The sequence below is a fragment of the Sturnira hondurensis genome, unplaced genomic scaffold (genome assembly GCF_014824575.4).
Source record: "Sturnira hondurensis isolate 20B ecotype Veracruz unplaced genomic scaffold, ASM1482457v3 Scaffold0008196, whole genome shotgun sequence".
NCBI lineage: Eukaryota > Metazoa > Chordata > Mammalia > Chiroptera > Phyllostomidae > Sturnira > Sturnira hondurensis.
The window spans coordinates 2,099,530-2,112,459 of NW_028080827.1; the positions used below are offsets into that span (position 1 = coordinate 2,099,530).

The 12,930-nt window shown below is 37.6% G+C and overlaps 1 non-coding gene across 1 annotated transcript; it reads right to left on the reverse strand.

Annotated features, from left to right (window-relative positions):
• Positions 1-12,062: 12,062 nt before the first annotated feature.
• LOC118992670 (U1 spliceosomal RNA) lies at positions 12,063-12,227 on the reverse strand. Its single transcript, XR_005067688.1, has one exon. It is a non-coding gene; the product is annotated as a U1 spliceosomal RNA (small nuclear RNA).
• Between the last annotated feature and the right edge of the window lie 703 nt (positions 12,228-12,930).

Here is a 12,930-nt window from a genome sequence, read left to right on the forward strand (position 1 = left end):
TGAGTGGATAAAAAAACTATACTACATTTACGCAGTGGAATATGATGCATGAGAAAGAAAGAAGGAGCTCCTATCCTTTGTACAGCGTGGATAGAACTGGAGAGCACTAAGTGAAATAAGCCAGGTAGTGAAAGACAAATACCTTGTGATTTGGCCCATAGTGGAACCTAATCAACAAAACAAACAGGTGAGCAAAATATAACCAGAGACATGGAAATAAAGAATAAATTCTAAGTTCTTAATTGTAGGAAAGTAAAGAAAGGTCAAGTTTATAACTAGTTAGGCCACTATGCTGCAATCAGTGAGCAGAGGAGTAAAGGATGGCTATAGCTCACTGCAATCAGTGAGCAGTGGAGATTCAGGATGGCTATAGCTTGTACTATGCTTTGAGAATGAAGAATTAATCCTGAGATCCATGTGAGCTGGAAGGAGCAGGTGTAGTGTTGGGAGCTAGGCCTGGTCAATCTTCCTCATTTATAGTTTTTGGCCTCCAGCTCTATTTACATATCCTGGTATACTAGCATACTTGCCTATCAGGACTTAACCCTGTGGTAAGTCCAATTAAGAGAGAATATTTCATATAAAGAGTGCTAGTTGCAGATATGTGTACAATGGGATGCATTCAAAGTAAATCTCTGAAAATTCAGAGTCAACTACAAATAAGTGAGCATCTAAGGCTTTGGATTTATACCACGAGAACTTAGATGAGCTTGCCGTGTTCCAGTAGACAGTGGTATATACAAGGAAAAGGGCAATCGTCTTTGGCATGACCCCATCTTCACCTCCAAAGGTGTGCTTCATATAGTTGCCAACAAATCATAGTTAGATGAATTTGCTCTGCCCACCACGGGCTGGGTGCCCACAAAGAACTATATAGGGATATTCTTGGGATGTGTATCAATGTAAACCCCTTAAAAGCACATCACCCTGGCCAAGAAGGAATGGTGACTTATCAGTGGTCACTGCGTTTCATGGACATGCAGGAACCCTGGGGGCAGATCTATAATTTCTACAGCATCTGTGTCTATCTGTATATTTTCATAGGCATAAAGAAGGCTATCACTTTGTATGTGAGACTCCTTGCTCTGACTTAGGGCCTTACTGTAGGATCCCCATCTGAGTTGTTGGCTCTCCCCAAATCCTTTCTCATATTAGAAATGCTGTAGCATTGTCGTGGTCCACAATAATACAGCAACTTATTTTTTGTGCTTTCCCTTGTCTTGACCTTTTAGTCATTTGATTCCCATCTGCCTTTCTTCATGCTTTATAGTAACACTGATGGCTGCCAATACCCTCTGTCTTTCTTTCAGAGTTGGCCTCGGTAAAGGGAGAGCATTGGTGGGATATGGAAATATTAAAACAGAAACCCTTTTACCATGTTGGGTGAGGGGGGACTACCTTGAAATATCCAAAAGTGACTAACTGTTTCATATAAGTATGTACAGAAGTGAGATTTTTTTCTTTACTGAAGCTGATATTTTTTTTTCTTGTAATAGCTTACTAGGACAGGAAGAGCTATAAGTCCAAGTGTGAATGAGAAACAAGAATCATCCTCTGGTACCTGGAGTATAGCACTGGTTAGGGATGTTGATACCTTGAAAGAAGAACATGGGCAATGACCTTCAATTAGAGCTCATGTGAAACATATGGGAGGTATCAGGGCGCAGGAAGGAATGGTAACGTATTTGAGGATCAGTGAGGTCCTGACAATAAGACAACAGGGATGGTAGCACAAGGTCACATTCTAGATACTCATTTCATGTTTAGGCTGACTATGGCTTTCCTGCAATTCTTACATATATGTCTTGGTGACTAAGATATTATTATAAAAACACTTCACTGTAATATTTTCAGAATTTACTATCTCAGGATCAAATATATGTTTTTTTATGAGTGATGAAGGTACAACCACAAGACAAATGGTAATAACTTGAATTATGGGATATTTTTAGATATTAAAAGATTGGGAAGAAAAAGACGTACATGGTGACCTTGAGTTATCATCAGAATGTAGATCTTTAGCACAAGAGAATTCATAAGCACCACAGTTAGGGAAAGAAGAAAGTAGCCAGAATGGCAGAATTGATTAGAGAAATGTTTATCCATTTTAAACAAAACCAGGCTGGCTCAATAATACCTGAATTTGCTTTTCTGCCTCATCTATCTGAAAGCCCTTGTAACCCTTCCCATGAGAAAGTCTCTTCCTTGACTCCAGATATTTTTAAAGCAGTTTCCAATTGAAGATGAACTAGTATGTAAAATGTCCTATCTCTTGAACCCAAATCAGAAGACCCCTATCTTTCATAAACTTTTTATTTTTCACATACACTAAGGTAAAACCCTCACTTCAGACCAAGCGTGGATTGTATGCTTGCCAGGCTATGCTTGTCCTCTGCCCACACTCTCACATTATGTGCACCTCTCAGGGAAGGTTTGGGTGATATTGCCATTTGGAGGACTACCTCTTGGTCAGCAAGTACCTGGAGGCAGACCTACATCTAGTGTGAATTCACAAGTCATTCTCGGTCACTCAATTAATATGCCTCATTTTAAAGTGACGTGACCCAACTAAAGTAGAGATGCCTATAGGATCATTGGGAGGAATAGTAGAGATATTGATGTCAGTTCATAACGATATGGTTGAACCTAAATGAGGTCACTAATTCTCCTAACCAAAGAATCCTCAGGTCCTGAAAATATTAAATGGGTATTAGATCATACAAAGACAGAGTCAGAATGCTAACATTTTGTATATACAGATTTGGTTCAGAAGAGTTTCTAGTGTTGTAAATCCCCCTTTTCTCCCAAATTACTGAGGAGCATGATTATCCCAGTGAATAGGATCACTTCACCTCTAAGCAAATACCTTAGTTCAGATATTTTTGGAATAAATAGCTCTATACACACATGCATATATATCACATCTGTATCCATACACATACACAAAATGCATTAACAAATATTTATACAAACATTAAAATTTTACTAGGGCACAATCAGGAAAAATAAAATCATTCTTTAGGGAATTTAATGATAATGAAGGTTGATAAACACTGATTTAAATTATATTGACTTTAAAAAATAACAGTATTATCGTGTTATAATTCACTAAAAATTCACCATTTTAAAGTATATGGTTTAATGGTTTTTAATATTGTCACATAGTTGTGCAGCTGTCCCAATGATCTAATGTTGGCACTATTTTTAATGCAAATAGAAACCCGGAGCCCATCAGCAGTCATTCCTCCCTGGCACCCCCAGTCAGCTACTAACCCCCAGGTGTGCCCAGCCTCGGGCCGCGTGTGGCACAAGATGGCGGTGAATGTGGCCCAACACAAAATCATAAATTTACTTAAAACATCATGAGATTTTGTTTTGTGATTACATGTTGCAATGTATTTAATGTGTGGGCCCAAACAACACTTCTACCAGTGTGGCTCAGAGACCCAAAAAGGTTGGACACCTCTGGTACTGTCTCTATAGATTTTCCTATTCTAGACATTTCATGTAGTTGTAATTATGTATTATGTAGTCTTTGTGACTGGAATTGTCACTTAGCATAATGCTTTCCAGGTTCTTCCATAATATTATGTGTATCAGCCCTTTATTCTTTTATTTTCCATGTAGTATCCCATTGTATGGAATATAGTACATTTGTTTATCATTCCTCATTGGATGCACATTACTTTTCAGTTATTATGAATAATGCTGTGATGAACATTTATGTGTAAGATTTTGTGGGCATATATTTCATTTCTTTTGGATATATGGTAGGACTGGAATTGTCAGGTCATTTTGATCTTGTATTCTGAAAGTATGCTGACTTTTTAAATTAATTCTAACCATTTTTAGTGGATTTCTATATACAAGATAATGCTGTCTATGAATATAGTTTTACATGTTTCTTTCCAAACTAGATGCATTTTCTTTTTTTTTTTCTTGCCGAATTGCTCTGGCTATAACCTCTAATACAGTGTCAAATAGAAGGAATAAGAGTAGACATCTTAGTTTTGTTCTTCATTTTAGGGAGAAAGCACTCAATTTTTTTGCCGTTAAGTGCAGTGTTATATGTGAGTTTTTCATAGGGGACCTTTATTAAATTAAGGAAGTTCCCTTCTACTCCTAGTTTGTTCAGTGTTTTTGCCCCTTATTCTGTTGATGTCATGTATTGCAGTTCCTTTCTTAGATGTTAAATGGGCCTCACATTTATGGGATAAATACAGTTTGGTCATGGTTTGTAATCTTTTAAAATATATTTCTATATCTGGTTTGCTAGTATATGTTGAGGATTTTTTGTTTTTATTCATAAGGGGTGTTGGTTTGTAGTTTTCTTACCTTGTGATTTATTTTAAGTGTCACCTGAGGATATGTCGTTGAGAGAGACAGAGCCCTGTCAGTTGCTGCCTATACACACCCTGACTGGGACTCACACCTGAAGCCTGTGTATATGCCGACGGGAAATCTAATGCTCACACTTTTGGTGCACAGGATGATACTCCAAGCCACTGAGCCACCTGGCCAGGGCTTTCCTTGTGATTTTTAAAACTGGATTTTAGTATCAGGATAATTATGAGACTTGTAGAATGAATTGGAAGTATTTCCTATGGTTCTATTTTTGGGGGAGAAAAGTTTGTGAGAGACTGATATTAATTCTCCTGATGTTTGGTAGAATTTACCAGTGGAACTATCTGGTTCTAGACTTTTTTTAATGGGAAGTTTTTTTATTACTAACCATTTTTAATTGTTACAGTCCTAGTAAGAGTATCTATTTCTACTACATTTAATTTTTCTAATTTGATGGCATACATTTGCTTATAAAATTCTCTTATGATTTTTTATTCTGTAAGGTTAGTAGTTGGTAGTGCTATCCCCTCATTCATTCCTGATTCTAGTAAGTTGAATCTTCACTCTTTTACTCGACTTAAGTCTAGGTAACGGTTTGTCAATTTTGTTCTATCTTTTGGTTTCATTGGCATCTCTACAATTTTTCTATTCCGTATTTAATTTATTTCCACTCTATGGATACAAAAGAAACAAAGTGTGGTACATTTACACAATGGAATACTACATACCAATAAAAAAGAGGAAATTGCTACCTTTTGTGACAGCAAGGATGGAACTGGAGACTCTTATGCTAAGTGCAATAAGCCAGGCAGTGAAAGACAAATACCAAATGATCTCCTTATAAGTGGAAGCTAATGAACAAAATAAAACTAATGAGAAAAATAGAACCAGAGGCACAGAAACTTAGAACAGACTGACAAATGTAAGAAGGGAACAGGAGGTGAGACTAGCTGAAAGAAAATAAAGAGATTAGTCAAAGAACATGAATGAATGACCGGTGGTCATGGAAAATGGTGTGAGGATTGTCTGAGGGTGTGGGGGAACTGGGTGGAGGGGGCAAAGGGGGAAAATTGGGACAACTGTAATAGCAAAAACCAAAAAAAATTTAATGCATTTATTTCCAGTTTGTTTTTTTTAAATTATTTTCCTGTTGCTCATTTTGATTTAGATTGCTCTTTTGTATGTTAAAATAAAAGATTTGGTTAACTTGGGACCTTATTTTTTAGCATAGGTATTTTTACAGCTATTTAGATTACCTATATCTTTTCCCTTTTTTAAAAAATTGAGATATATTTGATATAACATTAAAGTAGTTTCAGGTATACAGAATAATGATTTTATATTTGTATAAATTGTCAAATGAGTACCACAATAAGTCTAGTTAACATCTATCATCACAAGTAGTTATAATTTTTTTCTTGTGATGAGAACATTTAAGATTTATTCTCCTATCAGTTAATATACAATACAGTATTAGTATTATAACAGTAGTAACTATGTTGTTCATTATATCATCACAACTTATATTATAATGAGAAGTTTGTACCTTTTGACCACTTTCCCTAATTTTACCTATCCCCCATCCCTTGCCTCTGGTAACCACTAATCTGCTCTCTGTATATATGAGTTTGTTTGTGTTTTTATATTCCACACACAGTGGGATTATATAGTATTTGTCTTTCTCTTTGTGACTTATTCACTTATTATAATGCTCTCAAGGTTTAGCCATTTTTTGCAAATGGCAATATTTTCTTATTTTTATGGCTAAATAATATTCCATTTCTGTGTGTACGCATGTCTTAAGTTTTTATTTCAGTTATACTTTTTAAATATGTAGTATTTAATACTATATAAAATATAGCATTAAATACCTTTTTAATACTATAAAGGTATTTATAAAATACCTTTATACTAAATACTAAAAAAGGTAAAAAATACCTTTTTAATACTATACCTTTTTAAAATTAAAAATAAATTTCCTTTTCCTGAATTGATGTCTTCTACTTGGTGAGACACCATTGTCATACTTTCCTTTAATTCTTTAGACTTTATTTTACTCTTAAACATATTTAAAAAGCCAATATAAAGTCTTTGTTTAATATGTCCAAAACCTGGGTTCTTTAGCAACATTTCCTGTTGGCTACTTTTTTCTCCCCTGTATATAAGGCATAATTCCCTTTAGTTTGCCTGTCTCAATGTTTGCTGGAAAATGAATATTTTAGGTACTATAATTCTGCAGATTCTGTGTTCCACGCAGTGTCTGACCACTGAGTCCTGTACTGGCTCTTCCTTGTTGTTGTTGGTTCTATTTTATGTCTGGCTTCCTAATGGTCACCCTGGGTCAGCATACTTTAATCATTAACAAATACCTGGTTGGAAGATTGCCTGTATGTCTTCCACCATTGGACAAGAGGATCAATGAGGGGAACCCCCCAAACCGTAATTTATTTATTAAAATTGTGTATTTATTCTTACATGTTTAAACTTCAACCACCTTCAAAGTGTGATGGATGGGGTGGAGGCTGAGAAGCCCCAGCAAACCCCACCTCAAGCCTAGTTTGGGAGCCTGGGAAAAGCAGCAACACAGGGATTGAGAGTTATTTTGCATATCAGTAACAGCTGGCTAGCTCCATAGCCTGAGAGTAGCCAGGGAGAGGAGCATGACTATGAGCCATGATAGAGTTGGGAGGCAGCTGCCCTCCCCACTCTAACAAAGCCTTCACCAGGGTTTGGAGGAAGCTTGCTCAACACCATGGGGCCACAACTGCCCAGAATAACTATGGCAAGCAAGAAAGGCAGAGAATACAGGGAGTGCTAGCAGATGTAGCTGATTGTGGGAAGAGCTGGAAACAGGGTTAAAAAGGAGGTTCTAGGCTGGGATTTAAACAAAAAGGCAGGCTACCATGTAGTGCGGGGACAAGGTCTGACAATGGGGGACAATGTGAGGCCATGCAAGAAGAAAAGGGGTGAAAAGAATTTTGCTGACAGGCCATGAGGAGGTGCCATGTAGTTTGGGATTAAGAACTGGAGATCCTTGCAACACAGCTGATGGTGCTTGGAACCGAAGGAGGCCTGCCCAGCCACCCATGGATTACTGGGAGGAACCAGTAGAAGTGCGCTGTGGACTTCTGTTTTCTTCTGGGAGGCGGTACTTCTGACTGGCACACTCTGAGACTGGGCAAAGGGGGCAGGGCAGGACTTTGTGTTTGTGGGTGTATTTTTGTTTCCAAAGGGAGTGAGATTTAATGGCAGAATTCCACCATTATTCTAAAGCTGTATAACTTTTAATTAAATAGTTCCTTTTCTTTTTACCAAACTCTGGCATTGAGAGCCACAGTTCCTAACACTGGTGGGCAAAAGAAAAACCACAGTACAGAAAGACTCAGGGGTTGTTTCTGTAACAGAAGTACCCCTCCATTGGTGTAGTACACCTATTGAGACATTTTTTTTCAAAGCTTGAAACCGTTTTTGAACTTGTTGGTTTTGATGCCTTTTAGGGCGTCTGTTGTTTTTTGTTTTGTTATTTACCTCTTCCATGTCAGCAAAATGTTTCCCTTTGAGGACCTTTTCCGTTCAGGGAAACATAAAAGTCACTTCGGGCAAGATTGGGTGAACAGGGAGGGTGGGGCATGGGGGTCATGCTGTTCGTGGTCAAAAGCTGCTGAACACTCAGTGTGGTGTGGGTAGGTGTGCTTGTAAATTACCTATCATGAAATGGGCAAACATGTTGAGTCTTCAAAAACAATTCACTGAAGCTGAACGTAGTGTCTCACAATAATACCAGTTGGTACACTGATACAGATGGGTTCCTAGAACACTCACCTAGTGGGGGAAGCCTGTACTACAAGGGGGCACCCTTCAGAAGATAGTCCTGGTTGTTTTGGGGTCCCCCTTTGTGTGGGAAGACATGTAATTCAGTCCTGTTTTATTTCCTCCTTGCACAAACTCTCAAAATCAATGTATCCTGACCACTCAGATCCAAAGGAATATGCCTCAGTTTTTCAGTTTCCTATGGCCATGTAGTTTTCCAAAATTTTCTCTAAATTTCTTGGCTGGGTTCTTATTTTGTGCACCTTAAATCACAGCCTTAAGCAGATGTGACATTGCCAGCACATTACTATTGTTTGGGTAATGCCCCAGGGTTGGGTACTCTGCACCTCCACTTCCCCCTTCCCATCACCCCCTCCCCCAGGTAAACTCTTAGTCAAATTAAATAGACACAATATCCTGGGAATATAGATGGCCTAGTGAGCTTCAACATAGGACAAAATATTGGCTGTACTGTGGGGATAGTACTTTTAAAGCACTTAAAGAAGATTTCAGACATTCCCATTAACTGTGAGGCTCTTGGCTTTTACAGCTACTGTACTAGCGAGGTGGGTGGAAAGGGATAAGAGAATAACTCTAAAGTAAAAAAAAAATCACACTATTTTATTGAGGTTGATTAGTTTCCCTGGGGTGGATGATTTTCAGTTCAGCCTCTGATTTTGATTAATTTCTATAGTACTGTAATGGTTGATTTTAGGGTTTTTTCCCCAGTTATTTTTATGGGTTTTGTAGGAAAGTTCACTGAGGTTCTCAGTCTACTATCCTGGAAGTCAACCTTTAGATGGCTTTTTAAAGTCTGCCCAGCACAGCTTGAGGTAATATGTAACTCACTAGCATAAATACCTGAGGCAAGTGGGTTGGGCGAGCTGCAGAAAAGCCCGTGTTTCACACGGAGCTGCAACAAGGAGGAGCTAGTTCCGATGGCTAAGACTCTGTCCTTTGTTCCATGAGAGCTGGAGAAAGAGAAATCTACAAAACTCTGGACATGGCAGATACCTCAACAACTGATCACCAAAGTTACTTCAGCCTGAGTAGTAGAAGGGGGCACATAATTAACTGCCTCATTTATTTTTATAGCAGATGCTGTTGTAACTGTGGGTAATATCCCCATTGCCTGTTAATACTAGCAGTCATAACTGTGGTGAGGAGTTGTCAGGCTTGACTATGAATTCCTGATTCAAATGCCTACCATAATTCCTAGTTTTTCTCTTGGAGCTCTGGAATGCCAGTCTGCTCAAACACAGTGGCAGCCCAGGAAAAAAAAAAGGGGGAGTTGAATCCACAAAGGATCATCCTTATCAATTGAAAATAGGAGTCGGGGTATAAATGCCCCATTCTCTCAATATCCAGAGGAGCAATTGAGAAGGTATCTTTGAAAAGTGGAGGCTATAAAAAGCCTTCCCAGACAGCAGGAGTAACTGTGGACAGCTGGCAGTGAACTCCTTAGTACTGCCCAGGAGAGGACGGTAGGTAGAATAGGTAGTGAGAGCCATACTTAGGGATGGACAAGGGGAAGACTGATAAGAATGCAGGGATCAGAAGTAAGCAACAATAGTCTGGTGGTGGTCTGTATGCCACTTTACAAGATACTTTATTTTCTAAAAGTTTCTACCCATTAAGAAGTAGGTACTATCTTCTAGGTCTAGGTCCATCCATGTCATCTCAAATGATAAGATTTCATTTTTTATGGCTGAGTAATATTCTATCATATTTTTGTATGATAGAATATTCTTTGTCCAATTGCCTATTGATGGGCACTTGGGTAGCTTCCATAATTTGGCTTGTAAATAATACTGCAATGAACATAGGGGTGCATATATGCTTTCAAATTAGTGTTTTGGATTTCTTTAGCAATGTCAACTGTAATTGAACAAAAAAGTAGCTATTAGAGCAAAGATTTCACCTTGGCAAATAATAGAGTGGACTTGGGGAAGAACCATGAGCATTCACTGGGAGAACTAGGTTCACTTTAGGGAGGGTGCTCAGCTGCCTTTAAATTATGAGTATCAGCTCTTTCAAGTTGCTGTGACAAACAACACAGCTGAAAACGTACCTTTCTAATCTAAACGGTTTACAGACTTGCCATTTTGCAAAAACACGTCATCGTTTTACACATAAAGATTAAGCCAAAATATGGATTTACTTCTTTTTCAATGTTATTCCTATATGCAGTGAAAAGTTCAGGTAGCAATTAGAAAATAGAAACAAATATAGGCCTATTCAATCTCTTTTAAAGAAAAACATACAAACAGGACGCACTTTTGCACTTTGCCTTAAAAGGCTGTTATACGTGTAGGAGGAACTCAGCAACTTTTCATCTCACTAAAGTAACTTTTGGCTGATAGGATTCTCCTTATACCATGCATGGTTGGAATGAGATGATTTTTGTCCTTCAGACCGAGATTGTCTAGGAACTCCTAATGCCCTTAACATCAGAAGTTTCCAGGGAGACCAAGTTCTGGTTGGTCTCGACCACCCTTCATCGTGTCTCTCTCCGTCCTTCTCTTACACTTCCTGCTCGTCCCCTTTAGATATTGGGGATCACTTTTCAATGCCCCCCAAATAAGACAGTCTGTTCCACTCACAATGCTCATGACTTTCTTGCCTCTCTGAGAAATTACCTGATGTATCAATAAAATTAAACGAGGCCTTCTTTAGCCTGTGACTGTACTGTGTTGCTCCTTTCCTTAGTTCTGGCTACTCTGTTAATCTTCATTTTTTGCAATTGAAATTCATGTTCCCAGTTCAAGCCAAATATTGGGCCACAGATAAGATTCTCAACAAAAACAATGCAAGGAACATAGAGAAACTGTCAACTGGAAGATGATGTTGCCTTTAATGTGAGCTTGTCTTCACACACTGGCTGTACCCTAGCAAGCTGCTAGTGACCTTCCCCTGATTCTTTTGCAGTAGAGTCACTGCTTGTTTAATGTCCACCTTTCATGTCATCTCCATTTTTTAAAAAAATGTACTCCAATCTTTTATTTTTTTTCTAGGTTTACAAACCTACTTCTTCATCACCTATAATTGGAATTCTACACCCAGAACAGTTGATGGCATTGTTGGTGATGGACCAGATGTTTTCCAATCTTCTAATAAAAAGCTGATTTGAACAGAGTTCTCTTAGGTAAGGCTCAGCATGCTGCAGAGGTAAAGAATCTTCCCAGTGAAGTTGCTACCCAAGAGATCACATTTCTTAACTAATCTGGGATGCCATTCAATCTTCATTCGCTGGGTGATCTTTGATGTATACTATGTATTGGTTCACATATCATATACATAAAACTCCTCAATATACAGTTTATTTCCAAATGTTTTTACATCATTATAATTCACTCATGAGTAGAGAGAAGAGAAACTTTAAGGTAGCTTTAAATTTGTTTCTCAAATAGACCACATTGCCTTTAATTTTTTTTTATGTATTATAAACCTGTATGATTATATTGTACATGTGTTGATTTCTTCACAGTAAGTACTTAAATTTTATTTATTTTTATTCTAGTTTTATTGAGAAATAATGATGTAGTTTATGTAAGTTTAAGGTGTACAGAATAACGACTTCACTTACATACGTTATATATTGGGATATGATTACCACAATAAGTTAACAAACATCATCTTATATAGATTAAAAATATTTTTTCCTTGTGAAGAACTCTAGTATACACTCTCTCAGCAACTTTCAAATGGACTGTAGTGTTAACTACAGTCATCATGCTGCACATTACATCCTCAGAACTTAACTATATTATTGCTTTTGACCACCTTCATTCAATTCTCCTACCCTATCTCTGGTAACCACAAATCTGATCTATTTTTTTAATGAAGTTTGTCATTGTTCCACACATAAGTGAGATCATATAATATTTGTCTTTCTCTTATTTTTTTTGTAGGAGAGATAGTGAATGCAGTCCCCTACTGCCACAAATTATGCAGTCAAGTTTCCCACATTTGGGAAAATCAGAGGGGTCAGCACACCCGGAGTGCAATGGATACGACTTGCCCTAGGAAAACCACTTTCATGATCAAGGTATCTCACCTGCCAGGTTAAGTATCTCTGTGACTTACTTCACTTAGCATAATGGCCTCAAGGTCATTATATTGTTGCAAATGGCAGGATTTTCTTTTTTAAAGGCTAAGTAGTATTCCATTATGTGTACATATATATGCATATACGCACAATATACATACACACTATACTTTATCCACTTATCTGTTGAGATAACTCCTTGACCTAGTGATTTTATTTCCTTCAGCTATATGCCCAGAAGTAGATGCTGGATCACATGGTAGTTCTATTAATTCTTTGAGGAACCCCTGTACTGGTTCCCATAGTGTCTGTACCAATTTATAGTCCTACCAACAGTGCACGAGGGTTCCCTTCCTTCTCCATCCTTGCTGGAATTTTATTATCTCTTGTCTTTTGGTTGATAGCTATTCTAACATGCATGAGGTGATAGTTCATTGTGTTTTTCATTTATATTTCCCTAATGATTAGTGATGTTGAGCACCTTTTCATGTACCTGTTGGACATTACTATATCTTCTTTGGAAAATGTCTATTCAGTTTCTTTGGATGGTTTTTAAATTAGATTATTTTTATTATCAGTTTTATTCAGTTTGTGCTCATATAGTTGTTCACAGTAGCCTGGTTCCTTGTTATCTGTAGTATTATATTTCCTCTTTCATTTATAATTTTGGTTTGGATCCTATTTTTACTTTGGTTAGTTTCACTAAAGGTTTGCCAGATTTGTTTTCC